We start from the raw sequence: 19619 nt of genomic DNA on the forward strand, positions 1-19619 counted from the left end.
CTTTAGCTTAGCTTGGGCCAAGCAATGATGAGTCAGCCCAAATACCAATTTTTTTTAAATATATATAACACGGCTTCTTTTTTAAGCAACACCATCCACTAAGCCGAGATATTATATCCTTAATGGTTTGTCGTATTATAATGTGATCACAAATCACCTATCCTTACAACCACACAAACAAATATTTTGTAGTTATTCAAATGGCCGCCAAGGGCAATTACAGAGGTCTCAAAAACTATACGTGAAAAGAAAAGAAAAATATTACTAAAAGGCAAACTTCATGTAGGTAAGCTTTGTTGAGGTTGCATATAGTTTGCAGAGAAGTACCAAAAGAACTAAAGACAGGGAAGTTGGAGCCTCAAAGGCTAGTGGCTTTGTTGAGGGATCAAACTAAGTACACTACTAGCTACAGAGATAAGCTTCTGGGTTGTATCACAGGAGCCTTGAGCAAGGATATGCTTCAAAACCAGGTCTTTGATGATGAAGACAAAATTGGATTTTCGTCTTCCAGCTATCCAAAGAGCAGAAACATTGAATCAAAGCCATCCTGAACTTAATCTGTCTCTCATAATACTAGTGTGTATATATATGTGTGTGTGTTTATAATTTCCAAGTCTCGTAACTTTTGGAAACTACATGACAATTCTTATTGATACAAGCGAAGGCCATAAGAAACATAACACGTAAATAGAGAAAAAAAAAAAAAAAAGTCACAGGGTTACCGAAGACTTTAAAAACCTTTTTTTTTTATTTTTTATATATTTGAGAAACACACACACACATATATATATATATATATATATATATATATAGGGAAAAACTTTAAAACACTCCTAGCTAAAAAACTTTAATTCGTGTTAAGCGCAAAATTAAGTTGAAAATTAATAAAAAAAATACTTAAAAATGCAAAATTGAGAAAATTGCAAAATTAAATCCTAGGAGACCTTTCAAAATAGTCAGGACTTTATTCTAAAATTTAAATTGAAATTTACTCCAATAGTAAAAGAAAAATGACCATAAATAGCAAAAATAACTAATTAAAGGCCCAAACAAAGGAATTTACTCAAAAAGTGGTGTGGGTCAGTAGAAGGCATGAGTTTTGATCCCTATTGAGTATCATGATTAAAGAATTTATAGTAAATTAGCAGTTTGATCAATCCGATACTTTGTCGATTCTAGCATTTTTTGTTGTTCTACCACTCTATAGGTAGGTTTGTTAGGTCAATTAAACCTCAAATGAGCCATTCAGAACCTTTATTAAGATTGCAAAATATGCCCAACCGAGTTTGTATTTGGTATTGAAAGCATGTGCTTTGAATGCGGTAGGCATGGACATAATAAAGAGTCATACCCATACATGCTTCATGATAATACTTTGCTAAAATGTGACAAGCAGGACCCAGTAGCACCCCAATTTTTAGGTATTCCCCTAGATAATGTGTCTCATAATGAAGGCTCAATTGACCATGTGTGGGGCCCACACTTCCGGTTAGGGCATGACTCTAATACCATTTGTAATGATCCCGCCCCAAATGTGTAGATATTGTCTACTTTAAGGCTCTTATTCTCCTAAATTGAGGGATGTAGAATGAAGTCGATTATTATTGAGAAAAAAAAATTAAAAATCCCAATAAAATAGGCATTTTATTAACTAATCCAAAATTACATTATCTTGACAAAAAGAGATGTCATATCACATATTAAACAAAAATCAAGAAAGAACGTGTGAGATTACATATTAAAAAAAGAAAACCTGTATCCCTGAAAACAAATGTTAGTTCACATGACCAATAAGGAATTAAACATAGAAAAATCACGCATAAATATCTAGATTCAATTCACACTGATAGGTTATCATAACTTTCATTACATGAATCTTTACTAAACTCATTTTCTATAAAAAGAACCGCCTTCTTAAGGTCATATCTACTCATGTATGGCAAGATGATGATAAATCATAACTCATGTGACCATAATCTCAAGAAATCATCTGCATGTTCATCACTACCTGCATGTATTACTTCTAATAAGAATCTTAGTGGTGAAACTTTTTCAGGGTTCTCCATATGGTGGAACGAGGAAATGTATTGTATGGTTGTTGTTGATGAGGACAACAGGGTCACTATTCATCTTTATTTATTTGACAAGTAAAACTAGCTAGGGTTGAAGTTTTGATTTAAGGTGAATAAAATAGCATCTGGGCTGAGTGATTTTGATGGTGTAATGGAAGCATTTGGGCTACTGAATACTAGGCAGAAAATGCAAGATATTGAGTGTGATTTTGAAGGTCTTTGGGCTCATGTTTGCATGAGTTTGCTCAAGAGAATGATGGGTGATCTTTCCATGGAAGGAGGGTATCTTGATGAGGAAAATGATGGATTTTCTCTCAGAATTGTTGTTTCTCTTATAGACATTTTTCAGAGATGATGACTGATGGTAGACTCTGAATTTTCAGCCAAAAGTCCCTCCTTTTGAGTTGACATAATAGACCCCTATCTATACCCAAAAGATAGATGAAGTTTGTGGTAAGAGTAATGCTAGAGATACAAACTTTTATACAAACTGCTGATGTGGTAAGTGGTTACTGGTAAATGAAAAAGTGACATTAGTTGTGAGTCTAGATAAAAACCAGTAAGAAGTTGGTCACAACTACAATAACTGAAAAGAGTTGTTGTAAAATAGTTTGTACCTATAGCATTGCTCTTGCAGTAACTGAAAAGATCACCAAGGATTTCACCTGAAAACCCATAATATGCAGGTTTGGACTTTGGACTACTAAGAGTGATAGCTACTGACAATGGTAAGCCGTTTGATAACCAGTTCAAGGATATCTGCAGCCAATTCAAGATATAGAGTCATCACTTCATAACATTTTCAAACATCAAATTATTTCCACCGAAATAAACTTCAATATAGGCATGGGAACAATAATAGCATGGAGGTTATTATCAAAAAATCAAACCAGTTTTATTTCCAGAAAGTTCTTTTTTTTCCCCTTAATACGTATATATATATTAGACTTTAACAAGGAACAAATTGGTTTATCTCAATGACAAAGAAACTGTGTAAGTGATCGACCTTGAGACTGCTCCTAGACATATCAGTCGAAGATGTTACCCCACGAATAACTGAGGCCATCAAACTTACTTTTCTCAGTCCATTGTCAAAGGATTTCAAGCCTTTCAAGCTGCAAGAACTCAAATGGGACAAACTGAAAATCTGTTATTTGGAATTATGTGTAACTCAAAAATACAGCTTTCAAGACAAAATACCAATAATATACTGAACATAATGCCATAATTGCTATAACAACAATCAATATGACCAGAAATATGAGCACCAAACTTCTTCAGATACTTTTCAAGCAGCTCAAAGTTTAAAGAAAAAAAATATATTGTCAATCAAGAATTCAAGATGCTCTAAATAACTCATCACAAAAAGGGGCGGTTAATATCTTAAGAGAGTTTTGAGGAAAAAATCACAAGCAATAGACCTACACTGCCCTTAGGATTTTCAGTAACTAGATTTCATAAGGCACAAAATGAAGATGCACAAAAAATTAAGGCTTGCCTAAGTTTCTGCTACAACCAACATTACAAAAAAACCCAATCCCACTCAAAGAAAAGATATTTGAGAGAAATTGTTGGCCAAGCTCACCATCATTGAAATTGTTGGCCTAATATAGAACTCTGTAACAATTGAAGTTAAGATGTGGATTGAAGATATATAAGTTTGACAATCTGTCAAGACAATCTGCTCAAGAAAATTAATTGATTTCTATTCCAGATAAAATGTGACTTGAATTCAAAAGTATTTTTAGTCTCTCTTATAGAGACCTTGAACTGTATAAAATCAATTTCCTGCATAAATGTTGGCTCTTTTTGTATCTTGCCCTCGGTTGTATTTTATATGCTAGTGTTAATAAAGGTGTTCTAAGGTTCTTTGAATTCAAGTAAAGTGATGCAAGATGTCTTCAAGAGTGAAGACCTCGCCCCTGACCTACATTGCATATGGAGGGAAGAGTTACAATAAGGTTAGCCTAGTTAGGATGGTTATTTCTAGAAAAACAAGTGAAAGATATTAGTGCCTATTGTCAATTGCTAATTATATGGGGTATATATATATATATATATATATATATATATGTGCCACTACACACGTAACTAACGAAATAAGATTTCCCTATTTTGTCAATTTTACGGTTAAGATTTTATTTTTTGGATCGAACCATGTTCAAACGGTCATTTTTAAATAATTGTACATCTTTAGATTTGTTTTAAATGAAAAAGAATAATTTTCCATTAATTTCATGCAGATGGATGATGACTCCTTCAGATGTCAATGCAAAATATGAAAACGAGGTACCCATGTAGATTTCACTTGATAACAACCTCTTATGCTTGTCCTACCTTCCCCACCCCCAACCAAAAAAAAATCACATAGGTGTATCAATCATACAAATGAAATTCGACAGGAGATTTTTTTTTTTTTTTTCTAGACTGTAAATCAAAGTTGGGAAACCCTGACATGGAAGGCAAGGCAAGCGGTAAAAAGCTCTCAAAAAACAAAAAAAAAAAACAAAAAAAAACAAAACAAAAAAAAAACCAAACAAAACCCTATCCGCTTATAGAAAGTAAGTAAATGCAAATGGCCCAGAAAAGAAACCTGCTACCGTGCGCAAAAATGACCTATCTGTACCCGCTAACTTGCGCCGGGACAGACCACTCTGACCAGCAATACATCAGCTACTTCAAGTTCTACAACCACCGCCGTCGAGTCACCGATTCTCGGTATTGGAAGGGCTTTCGGGTCAACCTGGATCGGCCAGCGCTACTGAGCACAGGAAATACCTGGGCTCTCGATGGAAGCCGGAGCGGGAAATGGGTATCAGAGATACGCCTGCCGCATAAAACCACGCGCATTTGGCTCGGCAGGTTCCCGACGAAGGAGATGGCGGCTTTGAAGGGACCAGATTTGGAGTGGGCTTTCCAAATGTGATTCTTTCGGTGTCAGATACCGGCTTCGATGTCGGCAGGTATACGCGCCGCGGTGCCGCGTGCGGCGGAGGCGAGGATACAGAGATCGCCGGAGAGTGGCAGTGCCGATCGGGAAACCACACATCGTAGAAGAACTGAGGAAGAGTTCATTGACGAAGAAGCGTTGTTGAGTACATGTGCCGAGTTTGCTGGTTGATAATGGATATGGCAGAAGGGAGATGCTTGTAATTAAGTCCGCCTAGGATTCAGTCAAAGTCGTCTTCGGATGAATCAGGTAATGATGGAGATGGGTAATGGAGTTATACATATGACTAAGCAGTATGGTGTTTGAAAAATGGTTGTATTTTTGTATTGAATGTGTGTGTATATATGTGTGTGTGTGTGTTTGTTTTGCTTTGCCTTAGTTCCTGTTCTTGTTCTTGAACTAACTATGGGATGCGCTTCCTCCATGTGCTGGGTTTGTAACTCTGTAACTCTGCAGATTAGGTACTTAGCTACATAGAAGAATTAGATGCTTGTGCTGCTAATTAGCATCTTTCTTGGTGGCAGGTTGTGCTGTATATGCGGTGTATTAAGCTACTTCTAAGTTCTATCCAGTGTTTTGGAAGAGTCCAAATAAGAGAATTTGGTTTCCCAATGAACTTGTGCTTTTTCATGAGGTGCTAAGCTCTATTTTTATAGGATGTATAGCACTACAAAGAATCTTTGTTAATAAGAAATATTTACTAGTGGTTTTCATGATTGGGATTGTGAGAACTTAGGTGCTTAAGGGACCTAAATATGTTAGCAAGATTTGCTCAAAAAAGAGCAAGAACATAAAGATACTCAAAGGGCCTAGTTCACTGCAAGTCCTAAGCGTCTGAATCTCTAGGATATTATGATCAGAAAGTGTTTATGTTGTAGATTGTGGGAGAGAAGATGAATAAGGAGGGAGGTTGGGAGAGAGAAGCATGCAAAACTTGAGTTTTAATAATATATAAATTGAACCACAAGAAAGCGTGGGAGAAATTACTCTGTACACCTTATGGGCTACTTTCTTCTTACACAAGTATGGGTCAATTTATGGGCTCCACTTTACGTGAGAGGGAGGTTTAGTGAACTAAATTTCTTTATTGAAAATTTTCATGCAAAAATAAGGATTTTTTTTAATAAAAAATTTTGGGCACCAAGGAGGATTTAGAAACATCTCTCCATTGTAGGCACTCCTATGTAGCCTTGCCACATTACTTTGTTCATTAGGCCTTATAGAGCCATTAGAGCTGTGCTAAACAAGGAAGTTTGCTTCTTTAAGCTGAACCAACGCAGAGTAATTGTGCTAAGAAGGAAACTGTGCTCGTTTTCTGAAAAGTTCCAATTGCTAAGTATGAAACATGTAACTAGGATTACACTTTCTGATACTTGTTCATGGGTATATCCTATCAAACTCTTCAACACAAAAAAAAGCAAATCTTAAAAAATACACCCAGCAGACCTTCTTGTAGTTATTGAAGCCTGTGGGTCTTCATCAAAAAAAAATAATCAAGCATATGGGTCAAAAAAAAAAAAAACGATCCAAAGCACTTCACAGTTCACAACTACCCCACATACGAGAAGGAGGTTGGGGGAGTACTTAAGAAAAATACAAACAAACAAAAAAAACAAACAAATAAGCTTTTTTTTTTCCTTTAAAAAGCTCTATCCATATATAGTTAAATACCTGAACTTTTCGGCCTTCAATGTTCAAAATTTCCAGACCGAAGGGAAAAATTGTGCCAAATATGAAGTACTAGCATTTTGAGGAAAATTTGTGACAAATCTGACTGACTGACTTTATTTTCTTTCTTTTTTTTTCCCTTTTTTGAGAAGAACACTGACTTTTCTAAGTTACTACAATGGTGGGGATATTTATATATACACATATATATGACTATACCTTTGAAAGATATTCATATTCTTGCAAGTGGATTTTTTTTAGTCTTTTTATTGGGATAAGATTAAGATTTTTTAAGTTACACAGCCGTAACTCTCTATAGAAACTAATATAAAGTAGCGTGGGATATTTAGGGTTTGTTTGCAACTTATTTAGTTGAAATTAAAAATATTTTGTTGATAATATTGTAAATAAAGTTAAAAAATAATTGAAATAGTACAGTGAGACTAATAAATAGTACTAAAAAATATAATGGGACCTATGAATAGTAGTAAATAATAAAAAATAAAAAAATTAATTTTTTAAGCCAATATCAAATGCGCACATAACTTTTTTTTGTTGATTATTTATATGTTAAAGTATATTTTTATTTTGAATATATATATATATATATATATATATATATATATATAAAAGGTTTTAAAAGTTGTACTTTAGCTTAAAAAAAATGATAGCCTAAAAAGTCATTCCCAAGAGGGCTTCTTATGTTTTTTTTTGGATAATTATTTGTTTATATTGAACTATATATGTAAGATTAAATTGTATTTATATTGTAAACTAAATAAAAATTTACAGTTTTAATTTATAATGTAAATTTTATAAGTTTAGCAATATAAACAAATAATTTTAAAAAAATCTTATAATTAATGTGAACTAATAGTTTTCCTCTTTATTTTTTCCACAGTATATAGTATTTTAATGGATGCTGGACTGTTGGTGGTTATTGCTTATTGGGCGGTGGTTATTGCTTATTGGGCGGTGGTTGAGTGTGGGGTTGGGATTTGATTTTACGTGGTTGGGATTATTTGCAACTTTTTTTCTTTTTCTTTGTAAGTTTAAAACAACTGCCTACGTGTCTACGTTTAGAACCATGTAAAATTATGAAAACAAAATAAAATAAAATAATTCTACCTCAGCTTTTAGTGACGGCATAATCAAGCAATTTAACAGGAAAATAACGGAAGGACTGATTTAATATTTATTTATTTTTTATATTTTTATATTAATAATTGTAGGTGGAGAATTTGAACTCTTGATACTCAATTAAAAATACTCATACCTTAAGATATCAATTGAACTATTTACCATTTTCTCTACCCTTTTTTTCTTTAAATATTAAATTAGGATATAAATCAAACCTTAATGATCAAACATATATATATATATATATATATATATAATTTTAAAATTATAGAAAAACATTATAAGAAGATTAAAAAAAATATATCCATATCATATTTTCACTTTCTAACAAATAATTAAAATAAGGGAAACAAAAAGTGAACTTTAGTTCAAAATTAAATTGACCCAGGACTTCTCTCAATAAAAAAAAATTTGACCCATGGACTTCGTGTATAATTCTCCTACTCCTACCTATTGATAACATTTTTTTCTTTTATTTTTATCAAAAGGTTTTTTTTTTAATCTTAAAAATTATTCTAAACTTGTTAATGGTTTCCAATCAGAGTATTATAATATATTTTTATTTATTTCCTTTATATTAAGAATAATGCTACATGTGAAACATTTATTATAACTTTACTAAAGATAGAAAGTTATTATTTTTTATGGGAAAATAGTAAGTTATTATTGATTATTATTTTTTTTTTTTTAAACAAAACTTAGGTACAGTACATTAGACATTGTTCCTTAAGTTTTCTTAAAATTCAGTTATATGACTTTTTTCTTATGAAATGAAAGTGTATTTTTAGTTAAGTATAGAATTAATAGAAGTGTATTTTTAGTTTTTTTTTTTTTTTTTTGAGAAACACACACAGAGTTAAATTTTAAAAAAGAAACCTACAAAACAACGCATAAATACTATACTTAAGTTTTGTCATTTTCTAAAATTGAAACTGACCATTTTATTAAAGTAATTTCATTCGATGCAGTAATTAGATACATCCTTAGTGAGCAATTTGTCTAACCAAGCCAGGTGTTCTTCTAACCCTTTTTTTTTTAATACAGTCTTAATTTTGCAGGTTCTATCAAGCATATGGCCTACTATTAAAAAAGAAGAAGTTATTATTCTTTTTTATATTGACTTACCATTAACCCATTCTTCTTGTTTTCTATTAACAATGATCACTGCATTTATGAAGAAAAAAAATGTCAAAAAGTTGTTTCTGCCATTATGTCAATGGTTCTATTGCCCTTAACCCTTAAAAGTTTTTTTTAATTAAAAAAAAAAATTCAATGTTGACAACTTGCCATCACTGCAATTGTGAAACTTTGTGCGGTAAAAACTGTGAATGTAGACTTATTGTTATATTAATGTCATTAAATCAATGTTTTTATTGCCCTAACCTTAAAAATAAACATTTTTTAAAATTATCAAGTTGTCAATAATTTTTTTTTTTTTTTGAGAAAGAAGTTGTCAATAATAGATATCTACTATTGACAACTTTCCATCAACACAATGTATAAATGCTTGTAGGGTGTGGGGTGTGGGGGGCAAGGGCTGTGGTTCAAGTCTCCAGGAAAAAGCTGCATACACATATACACTTAAATTAAGCTAGAGTAGAAATTCTATCTTGTATAAAAAAATAAAAAATAAAAAATTGTGAAAATTTGTGTAAAAAAATTGTATATGTATATTTATTGTTATATTAATGTTATTACTTGATATGCCAATGGTTCTACTACTCTAACTCTAAAAGAAAACTTTTTTTTAATTATCCTTTCTAAATATTTTTTAAAATTAAAAAGAGGGTCACAATTGGTGCTTTTGACATTAGTATTGCGTATAGTTGTAAATGAATATAGATATTTATGAACGCCTTGGAGGCCATAATGCATGTGAAAAAAAATCCTAGGGTTGCAAGCAGACCCATAAAAAACCCTAAAAAAACTCTAGCCAGAAAGCTCTAAATCTTATTAAGCACAAATTAAGCAATAAAATAAGAAAATTACCCCCAAAAATGCTAAACCCTAAAAAATGCCAAATTGAGAAAATTATTAAATTGAATTCTACAAACTAAAGGAGACATCCCAAAATAAGTGAGATCTCATTCTAAATTTTGAATTGAAATTTACTCCAATATTAATAATAAAAATTGCCATAAATAGAAAAAACGACTAATGAAAAGCCAAAACAAAAAAATTTACCCGAAATGTGATGTAGGCTATCCTTGTATAAGGCATGAGTTTTGATCCTCACTACAATTCTTTTCAAGTAACCAAATTTCTTGTGATTTCGTCCTTGACTATGATAATTTTTACCAATAATTTTCTACTTCTTGAACTTCTTATGTATTGATGATCTTTCTATTAAAAAAATGTATGTGTTATCCATTGGACTTTCTCCAATGCTGCTGCTAGGGTTGGTTTGTCGAAGCTACCCATCGAATACTATGAATAAAGATTTTATAGCAAATTAGTAGTTTGATCAATCAAGTTCTCTACGTCGATTCCCACACTTTTGTGATTCCAGAGGCAAGTTTGTTAGGTCAAGTAAACCTCAATGTGCTAAAGTGTGACAACCACAACCCAATAGCACATCAATTTTTGGCTATTCCCGTAGATAATGAGTCTTATAATGGAGGCTCAAGTGACCATATTTATTCGTATAATTTAAGGGATGTAGAATGGAGTCAATTATTATTGGGAAAAAATGAAGAAACCCAATAAAATATGTATTTTATTAACTAATTCAAAATTACATTATCTTAACAAAGAGATGAAAGAAGAAAATTACATGGCTTTTACCTAGTTACAAACTAAAGAAAAAATTGCATTGCTTTGATTCCTTATTACAAACTAAGAAAATGCAAAATTACATTGGAAATGAACTAATCTAAATCCTTTGATCTAGGCTTGAAGGTTGTGTCACAAAATGAGAAGGTCTAAGTTATCAATCTTGCCCAATCCGAAGATGTCTCCCAGTAATTAATGGCCAATGGTCAATCCCTCCAAGTCAAATGATTTCATCCATAGATGTTACATTAAACAAAAATCAAGAAATAACATGTGAGATTACATTAAAAATAGAACTTGAATCCCTGAAAACAAACGTTAGTTCACATGACCAATGACAAAATAAAACTGCATAGAAAAATCACGCATAAAATGTAGATCCAATTCATGCTAATAGATTATCATAATTTTCCTCACATGAATCTTTACTAAACTCATTTTCCATGAAAAGAAACTCACGAAATACCCTCTTGAGATCATATCTACCAAGGTTATCAGATCCAAACCGGACCAAGCGGTCCGACCAGGTTATCCAAGAACCGAATTGAAATCCAATCTTTTAAGCATAAAGAATCGGATTTATTTGAAATTCCGTGAACCCCTTGTTAATTAAGAAAAAATCACAAAAGTGCGCTAACCAGGTTTAGAACCTAAGCACAATCAGAGTTGAAGCTAAAGCCTAACCACTTAGCTAAACTTGCATGTTGATGCTCAACAAAAAAAAAATTACTTGAAGTAAACTTAACACAATTTTTTTTTATATAAAAACAATTTAACACAATTCTATTCTACTTAATTAAATTATCCATCTCTTACAAGGAATATAAAAAAAAAAAATTATAATTATAATCCTTCAAAGATATTCAACTTTTCTTCAAAAATTAATCATAAATTTTAATGTTTTCATGGTTATTACTTTATTCTATTAACTTTCTTATTTTATTAAATATATGCTTGAAAATCATTAAATTTCCCTTACATATATAGATATATTAGTCAATTTTGCTAGTTTTATAAATTTAATATCTATATTTAGGTTTTAATTAATTATTAAAGTAATTATGACGTCATCGCGATTCAACCTTGGTCGAACCTCGGTTTGACCTTAAAAACCTTAAACCTTGAACCTCTCCCTTTACCGGTTCTTTGAACAGTCCAAATCTGACAACCATAATATCTACTCATGTATGGCAAGATGATGACAAATTTTAACTCATGTGACCATACTCTCAAGAAATCATCTACATGTTCATCAATTCCTTATTTGATGCAATAACTGATCATGATATGCAATTCAATTTCATGACATCAAATGGAAATCATTCTTATTCATATCACAATTTTAATCAAATAAGAATTGATTAGAAAACTACATGTCTATTTTACTTCTAATAAGAAGCTTATTAGTGGTGGAACTTCTTTAGGATTTCTATTCTTAAAGAGAAATCTCGTCCACATTCAGATCCCCACTTCTATTGGATGATCCATGAGTCTTCTCCCTGTGATGGAATGAGGAAACGTATTGTTGGTGCCTTTATGGCCATTGTTGATGAAGACAACAAGGTGACTACTCATCTTTATTTACCAAGCAAAACCAAGGATTTGAAGTTCTGATTCAAGGTGAATGAAATAGCATTTGATCTGAGTGATTAAGATGGTGAAAAGGTAGCATCTGGACTATTGAATATTATGCAGAAAATGCATGATTGAGTGTGATTCTGGAGGCCTTTAGGCTCATGTTTGCATGAGATTGATCAACGGATTGAAGGTGATCTTTCCATGGAAGAAGGGCATCTTGATGAGGAAAATGGTGGGTTTTCTCTCTGACTGTTGTTCTCTTATACATATTTTTCAGAGGTGATGGTGGACTCCCTAAATTTTCAGCCAAATATCCCTCTTTTCGAGTTGACATTATAGACCCCCCCTATCTATATATTCAAGTTTGGACTACCAAGAGTGATAGTAACTAACAATGGGAAGCCATTTGATAACAACCAGGTGAAGGATTTTTTCAACCAACTCAGGATATCGAATCACTTCATAACATTTTCAGACTTCAAATTATTTCCACCAAAACAAACTTTCATTATAGGCATTGAAACACTAAATAGTGAGGAGGTTACAATAATGTTAACACCACATACTTTGCCACAACTATCTTATGCGGCAGACTGTGATTAGCTATCATCACTGTTACTATCACATAGGCCTACCATATTTTCTCTACAACTCACAATCTGCCATATAAGATATATATATATATATATATATATATATATATATAAATGTGTGCAATAGCATCATTGAGAGGTTATTATCAAAAATCATACCAATTTATTCGAAAGTCCCCCCCCCCCTCCCACGGACTCCCTAATAGATAAAAAGATACATAGAGTTCACGATAGTGAACAAAGAACAAACAGAAACAAAGAAGAACAAAGAAACATTAAACTATTCTAAGAGACAAGAAAATCAACAAGAGCAGAACAATCCAAGAGACCCCAACACTGAGACCAATCAAAGAGCGTCCGTTGGTACATATCTAACAACTGAGTTAGAGATTTTTCAGTATTATCAAAAGAACGCTGATTACATTCAGTCCAAATAGTCCCCATCAAACAGCCTGTAACCAAATTCCAAATGTTGAAATTATGTTTCCCCATCCAATGATGCCAACAAAATAATAAGTTTACAACAGCACCTAGCTTGACCCAATCAATCCCAAACAGCAGAAGTATATACATCCACAAAGAATAAGCTAACGGGCTAAAAATTAGCAAATGATCCACAAATTTCTCGTTACAATAACACATATAACAACAATTTGCCAAAGGGCAACCACAAAACATAAGAATATCTAAAGTAAGAATCTAGCTATGAATTGCTGTCCACATAAAAAAAGCCACCATTTTAGGAACCTTTACTTTCCAAATGCCCTTTCAAGGAAAAATAGAAAAAGTAACATCTTGAATCTTATGATAAAAAGATCAAGTGTCAAACTTCTCACTTCCATTGAAGCTCCAATAAAGACTATCACAACCACCACCCTTAGGAATTCGAGATTGGATCAAGTAAAGAAAGGAGAAAGAAGTAGCTAACTCCCAATCATTGAATTCCCTATAAAATCTTAAATTCCACACTCTATCATTTCCACTCACTGGAGAACTAAAAACATCATACATACAAGCTTCCTTATTGGCCAAACACACAAATAACTGAGAATAAAGAGTTATAAGAGAATCATCCCGAATCCACTCATCATGCCAAAAGAGAATATGCAAACAATCACCCACCACAAAAGACTAGTGCTTAGAAAAGTTTTCCCAATCTTCACTAATGCTTCGCCATAAACCACACCCATGATCCATTCTACAAACTCTAGTGCTCCACCCCCTCCCCCCTTTACCCTCTCCATATTTCATGGCAATGACCCTCCGCCACAGATGGATAGTTTCATGGTCGTACCTCCAAAGCCATTTTCCTAATAAAGCCTGATTAAAAGACACCAACTTTTGAATTCCCAAACCACCCAGCTCAAGTGGTAAGCAGACATTTTCCTAAGCCACCAAGGGGTATGAAACACTCCTTTGAAGAACCCCTCAATAAATTCCTTTGAATACGTTCTAATCTAATAGCTACGGCTTTAGGAACGGTAAAAAGAGAGATAAATTAGAAGACTTGAAAGGGTACTTTTCAACAAAGTGAGTCTGCCACCTTTTGACAAATAAAGACGATTCCAAACCGAAAGCTTCTTCTCTATCCTCTCCAAAATAGGATTCCAGATAAAGGCTGTCTTATACGAAGTACCCAATGACATTCCCAAATAATTCATAGGCAAACTACCCACCCTGCATTAAAAAACGTTGATCAAAGCTTAAATGTTACTCACCTCCTCAATAAGGACAATCTCACTTTTCCTCACATTCACCTTCAAACCGGTAAAGGCTTGAAAACAAGTTAAAGCCAATCTAATAGATAGCAACAGCTTCTTAGAAGCATCACTAAAAAAAAAAATGGTATCGTTAGCAAAAAGAAGATGGGATATACAGATGCCAGTAGTATTAAGGGGTCCCACATGAAAACCCCAAAGAATACAACCTTCCTCAATTTTCTTTAGAATCCGACTTAAAAACTCCATGATCAAAAGGAAGATAAGAGGAGACAATGGATCACCTTGTCTTAGACCTCGTGAGCTACTAGGGAAATCAACAGGAGATCCATCAACCAAAACTGAGAAACAGATAGTAGTGACACATGCCTTTAACCATCCTCTCCATCGAACCCCAAAACCCATCCTCTCCAATAGATAGAACAAAGTGTCACAATTCACATGATCATAGACTTTTTCAATGTCTAACTTACAAACCAATCCCGGAGTACGATACTTCAGTCTGCTATCAAGACATTCGTTAGCAATAACCATTGAATCCAAAATCTGTCTACCACCTTCAAAAGAATTCTGCGACTCAGAAATGAGTTTGTCTAACACCATCCTCAATATGTTAGCTAACACCTTAAATAACAGCTTATACACACTGCCCACTAAACTGATAGGCCAGAAATCTTTAATATTCAATATATTAGACTTTAACATGAAACAAATTGTGCATTATCTCAATGACAAAGAAACCGTGTTAGTGATCAACCTTGACTGTTCCAAGACATATTGAGCGATGATGTTATCCTGCAAAAAAGGCCAACAAACTTACTTTCTCAGTCCATGTCAAAGGATTTCAAGCCCTTTCAAGCTGCAAGTACACAAACGGGACAAAATGAAATACAACTCAAAAATCTAGCTTTCAAGACAAATACCAAAAATATACTATAAATATAATGCCATATTTGCTAAAACGGCAATCAATATGACCAGAAATATGAGCACCGACTTTTTCAGATACTTTTCAAGCAGCTCAGAACTACATTCTAGAGAAAAAAATATGTATAAATCAAGAATTCAAGATGCTCAAAAGAAAATCATGATTGTATGTTGTTTCTTAAGTACTTGTTTGGATTCATTTTTTTAAAATCTAAAGCAAATACCTCATCACAAAAAGGGTTGTCAATATCTGAATCAAGTTTTGCGGGAAAAATCACCTGCAGTAGACCTACCGCTGCCCCTAGGCTTTTCAGTAACTAGTTTTCCAAAGGCACATAATGAAGATGCACAAAAAATTAAGGCTTACCCAAGTTTATGCTATGACCAACATTACCCAAAAACCCAGTCCCACTCAAAGAAAACATATTTGAACGAAATGGTTGGCCAAGCTCACCATAATTGGAAGCGTACATAATTCCAGCTTGAAAATGAACTCTGTAACAATTGAAGTTAAGATGTGAATTCAAGATATATAAGTTCGACAATCATGTTACTTCTTGTTGCAATCTATCAAGACAATCCAATCAAGAAAATTAATTTATTGCTATTTCCAGATAAAATGTGACTTTAATTCAAAAGTATTATTTCTTCTCTCTAATAGACCTTGCACTATATAATCAAATTCCTGCATAAATGTCGACTCTTCTTGTATCTTGCCCTTGGTTGCATGTTACATGCTAGTGTTAAAAGGTGTTCGAAAGTTCATGTTTGCACCATTTTGTAAGTAATATTGTGGCACCCTCATGGCGGCAAACTCATACCACTTCATCGAATTCAAGCAAAGTGATGCAAGATGTCTTCAAGAGTGAAGACCTTGCCCCTGACCTGCATTGCATATGGAGGGAAGAGTTACCATAAGGTTAGCCTAGTTAGGATGGTTATTGTAAATGATCTTAAATGTGAAGCTCAATGGTTCTATTTCTAGAAAAACAAGTGAAGGATATTAGTGCCTATTGTCAATTGCTAATTACGTGGGGCAATATATATATATATATATATATAGCACTACACTCATAACTAACCAAATATGACCTCCATTTCGTCAATTGCATAGTTAAGATTTAATTTTCTAGATCTAACGGTGTTGAGATTGTCAAATTTAAATGGCATGGTAATGTGCACACATCTAGACGGACAACTCCTTCGGATGTCAATGCAAAACATGAAAACAAGGACATTACATGCTAAGTACCCATGTAGATTCTTGATAACTTCTTATGCTTGTCTCACCCTCCCTCCACCCTCACAAAAAATAAATAAATAAATTTAAAAAAGGGGAAAAAAATCTTATAGGTGGATTGATCATATAAATGCAATTTGATAGCAGATTTTATTGTTTGTCTAGATTGTAAATCAGAGATTGCTGGCTCCACTTAATCCTTTAAGTATCATTTACAGCTCAAGTTGGGAATTCTTGGAACCTTTGACCACCGTAATCAGTGAAAACTTGTCAAACACATTCCCTTGCGAAACCTTGACATGGAAGGCAAGTGGTAAAAAGCTCTCAAAAATTCATGACAGTAGCATCCACATCAGTTTATAACTTATAGAGGGAGCGTTTCAGTAGACTAAACAAAATCCTAATGAATTCCGATTTGATGTCTCAAACAAACAATATTCACAATTTGCATAAATAATATATATACACACACTCACATATATCCAAAAACCAAGTCACACTTGCCTGCTTCTACATAGCTCCACCACTACATTATCCAGCTTCAGCCCGCATAACGCACTCAACATCTACATTCCATAGTCGATCCTGGAATATATGCAAGCAACTGATGGTAAGTTTGGAATATTTGGCTCTAGCAACAGGTGGGGGTGGCTTGATTGAAAACTTGGATGCTTAAGAGGTTTTGTCTTGAAGAAAAATGGGTTGGTAGTAAAAATTGGGAACATTGATTTGAGGGTCTCCATGGATGAAAATGTAAAAAACCATGCAGGTTTTGTGTCCCTTATCAGAAATCTGAGTTTTCTTGTGTTACAGACTTTGGACAAGGCGACCACAACTGTTGACATCGAAACTCCCAAGGCATCTCTAGAGAATCAACCTCCTACATGTGAGGAGTTTATTGGTAACATGTGATCCAAGTGTGTGATTTGTGTCCTACACTTGAGTGATGCGGGTGCAAGGCAGTCTATTCATTATCTTTCCACTTTATTAGAGTCATCACCAACTATTGGTTTCTAAGATCTATGTCTAATCCATCTATTACCTAATTAACTAAGAATTACCCTAAGGGTTCTTAAACTAAAGGGAAAGGCAAATGTCTTGAATCAAAGACATGGACTCGGAAGTTCTATTACTATGGGAAGATGTTAGGTACCCCCACAAAGTCTATCATAAGATAGTACCTTGTTTTGATTAAATCCTAATTTCTATCATTTGAAATGTGACTCGTTCATTTGGCATTTGCATTCAAGGAAACATGTGAGGATGCCAGTACAAGTGAGTATTTATGGACATGTAAACATGTGAAGCATGTGAAACTGTGTGTGCATGTGAGAATGCATGGTATGTAAGATACTATTTACTAGCGAGGAAATACAATTAGGCATACATAGATAAATTATTCTAAATGCAAGAAATTTATCTCACTCCATTAATATTTTATTACTTAACACTGAAAAATAAATACTAATGAAAAGATTAGTGCTTAGGGGATGGGGGATTTGTTGGCTAATTGATGGTCATGGATTTAATTAATTTAAGGCACGGGTCAAGCACCATTTGAAATTCATTTTGTGAAAAAGGCCTTTTATTTTGGAAAAAATGTTCTTTTATTCTTTAGGAAAAAACTTTTTGAAATCCTTTTTAGTTTTTGTTGTAAAATACCCTCCAACGGTTTTTAGGGAAAATCCCATGAGTTTTTGTTGAAAAATACCCTCCAAGGGTTTTTAGGAAAAATCACATAAGTTTTTTTTGTAAAATAGTCTCCAAGGGTTTTTGATGAAAATCCCATGAGATTTTGTAGGAAAATACCCTCCAAGGGTTTTTATTGAAAATATCATGAGTTTTTGTTGGAAAATACCCTCCAAGAATATTAGAAAATTTTTGTTTTCTTTCTTTGAAAATGGTGCAAATATCAAGCCTTTTATTATGAGATGGAGAATTCACAATGCTATCTATGAAAATAGCATGCAAACTCACATACATCTCCAAGGGAATTGACATAAACACAACATTAATTAAATCACAATAGGAAAGAGGAGATAAGCATATTGACAAGTTAAGCATGTGAATTACAAAGAGGATATTATGCAAATCTAATCAACCAACATGTGAATTGTTTGACAAAATTATTGATCTAGAAGACACTTCATTTATCTTTAGGGATTTTGGATTTTTGGTGACCTTGGGGGCCAAAAAATGCAATTTATGAAAGTTTGGGGGAGCCAAAAACACAATTGTGAAAAGTTTGGTGGAAAAGTTGTAATTTTGAAATGTTTGGGCTAAGGGATTTGATTTAAGTTTTATGTGAATGGGCTGGCCGTTTACTTTTGGGCTTGAATTTGTTTTAATTTTCAGATTGGGCTTATGTGTGTGGTGGATAGAGGGATTTTTCGGATTGGGCCTGGGGATTTCAAGAATTCAGATCTGGGCGTAATGAAATTCTTGGGCTTCCTCAAACTTTAGTTAGAGAGGTGGGTTAAAGCTGGGCTTAGGATTTCTTGGGCTTGAGGAGTATTCAGGACTCATACCAAATGGGCTGGGTTGAAACGCTGGTAATGGCCTTGAGGTCAAGAAGCTTCAGTGGGCTGGACCCGTAGAGCTGCGCCGAGCAAAACCCGACCCAAGCTCCATATTTCCTCAACCGGGTTCCCTGCCTCTAGAACAGTACTCTCTCTCTCCTTGGCCGGAGCTTCGAGCTCTGCAACTTTCCACCACTGACGGTGGTTTTTCTTTGTATAATATGGGTCCGGGCCCCATTTTGTGTGTATTCACAGTTGAAGAATGGGTTGGTATTTTGTCATTGTTGTGAGAAAAGTTCAGTGTCTCAGTAGGTATTGTAACAGTGAGAATGGCGTAGAATTCAAATTGTGTGTGTATTTGTGTACAGAGATGATCAATAGAGTGTGTATGGTGAGCATGCATTGAGAAACAAAATTGAAAAGAGATGGAATAGATATTACG

At 33.6% G+C, this 19619-nt stretch overlaps 1 protein-coding gene and 1 long non-coding RNA gene across 3 annotated transcripts in view; both read right to left on the minus strand.

Annotated features, from left to right (window-relative positions):
* Positions 1-19619, minus strand: part of LOC142619575 (uncharacterized) — a 73205-nt gene that overhangs the window by 47511 nt on the left and 6075 nt on the right. The gene's annotated exons all lie outside the window — the stretch shown is intronic.
* Positions 15922-19616, minus strand: LOC142619577 (uncharacterized). Its single transcript, XR_012841515.1, has 3 exons — positions 19187-19616; positions 17163-17243; positions 15922-16303 (listed from the first exon to the last, which is right to left on the minus strand). It is a non-coding gene; the product is annotated as an uncharacterized LOC142619577 (long non-coding RNA).

Source organism: Castanea sativa, chromosome 12, assembly GCF_040712315.1.
Source record: "Castanea sativa cultivar Marrone di Chiusa Pesio chromosome 12, ASM4071231v1".
In the NCBI taxonomy this organism is placed as follows: domain Eukaryota; kingdom Viridiplantae; phylum Streptophyta; class Magnoliopsida; order Fagales; family Fagaceae; genus Castanea; species Castanea sativa.